This window comes from Hemitrygon akajei, chromosome 28, assembly GCF_048418815.1.
Source record: "Hemitrygon akajei chromosome 28, sHemAka1.3, whole genome shotgun sequence".
NCBI lineage: Eukaryota > Metazoa > Chordata > Chondrichthyes > Myliobatiformes > Dasyatidae > Hemitrygon > Hemitrygon akajei.
Genome location: NC_133151.1, coordinates 31,268,923 through 31,270,852, shown reverse-complemented (window position 1 = coordinate 31,270,852; position 1,930 = coordinate 31,268,923). Strand labels below are relative to the sequence as shown.

Genomic DNA, 1,930 nt, shown 5'->3' with positions numbered 1-1,930 from the left:
ATTTCCATTCATTTTCTGTGAATTAAAAAAAGCTTAGGGATCCCCCACTGCTATATATTCCTCCAATTACCTCAAAATTATCACCCCTCGTTTTCGCTACTTCCACCCGAGGAAAAATGCTTTGGCTGTCGACTCGATATAAGCCTTATATCATGTCGTAAACCTCTTTAAGTCACCTGTCACCCTGCTTGCCTTCAAAGAGAAAATTGCTCCCTTCTTCAACATGTCCTCGCAAGTCACCCTGAATGAAGTTGAAAGATCAACGTAATTTTAGTCAAAGTGTACATGTGTCACCAGATACTGTCCTAAGATTCATGTAATTGTGATCGTTCACAGTAAACATATGTGGTTCCATGGTGTAATGGTGAGCACTCTGGACTTTGAATCCAGCGATCCGAGTTCGAGTCTCGGTGGAACCTGATTCTTTATTCTGTCAGGTGAGGCGTCCATTTGTGAATACACGTTCGTGATAATTTTGAGCACTCCCCAAGGCAGTTCGCGCAAGGCGAAGGTCGAAAGGCCGCATTGGCCGGAAGTGGGGAGGCCCGATCTCGGTGGATGAAGGCCCCACGAAAGGAATAAGGACGATTTTTCGCTCCCCTTGTTGCTAATGTTGGATGCTATCAAAATTCCAAAACATCTGCGATTGTTGGTGTGGACTGTAGTTTATATTGGTTTCTTTTAGTTATGTGTTTGTGTGTTTTTTTTGTTGCTGATCTTGCTTCCCTCCAAAGAGAAAAACCTTATCTTACTCAATCAACCCTCACTAGACTTCTATGAATTGCAATGTTTAAAGTAAATCTATTCTCAGAGTTCACACGTGTCACCACATACTACCCTGAGATTTTTTTTTTCTCTGGTCGTTGACAGTAAACACAAAAGTTTCCACGTTGTAATGGTGAGCACTCTGCACTCTGACTGCGACCTCGAGTCTCATTGGAACCTATTCTTTTATTCCGTCAACAGAGATGTACAGTTGTGAATACACGCACTGGAATGAACGTGATAATTTCTGTTGCTCCCAATGGGAGTGCGCGCCGTCCCGGAGGTCGGGAGGCCGCTTCCAGGGCAGGTCGAAATGCCGCGATTTCACTTATGAAGGCCCCACAGAAGGACTGATTACGAGCTGTTACTGTCCGTTATGCTTACGGGGATGTTCTCGGAATTTGAAGAAGTATAATAGAATTGGTATTGTTACGTACCCGTGACACGTGACAGTGGTGTACTTGGCACGTGAAAGGTGTTGAAGCTATACCTGACTTGAGGTAATGGTCTTGTGATGGTGGAGTGACGTCATTTTCCCGCCAGTAGAGGTCATGTGATAGGTTTTTTTTACAGGGTATAAAAGGAGGACCCCTCCCTGTGAGGAGGGTCAGTTCGTGGCTGGATTTACCATGCTGACTTCATGCCACTGCGTGATTTAATGTTATGACGCAGTTTAGTTGAAAGATGAAGTTTTATTTAATGCCTAAAGTTTAAAAGGTCATTGCCAGCAGTTTCTTTATAACACTGCTAGTTGAGAATCAGTGGAGAGTGAAGATCGGAGTTCGGGAATTAAAAGATCGAGGAGAATCGATTTCGACGGTGAAACAGGTTCGACCTTGTTTGATCCTCATTCAGAAGGAATTCGTTGACTGTTCTCGTGTTAATCCCTGTGAATAATAGCAGAAAGATTGGGAACAGTTTTGTAAAGGAAAGGTCAGTGCCTTTAAGCCGTTACATATCATCTTCGTAAAATTCTTCGTGGGAAAAGTAGGTCGACTGGGAATTGCAACAACACGACGTGAAAGAGAATTTAAATCGTCTTAAAAAGTCTCTCCCTTAAATGGACTGTAAGCATTTTGAACTTTTGCAATACTACTTTGAAGAACTGTTTTTGCAACATCGCTTTAAGAACTTTTAAGCTTTATTGCTTTAAGAACTGTTTAAG

The 1,930-nt window shown here is 42.6% G+C and overlaps 1 non-coding gene across 1 annotated transcript; it reads left to right on the top strand.

The window, feature by feature from the left end:
- Positions 1-347: 347 nt before the first annotated feature.
- On the top strand, positions 348-419 carry trnaq-uug (transfer RNA glutamine (anticodon UUG)). The gene has a single exon. It is a non-coding gene; the product is annotated as a tRNA-Gln (tRNA).
- Positions 420-1,930: the final 1,511 nt, after the last annotated feature.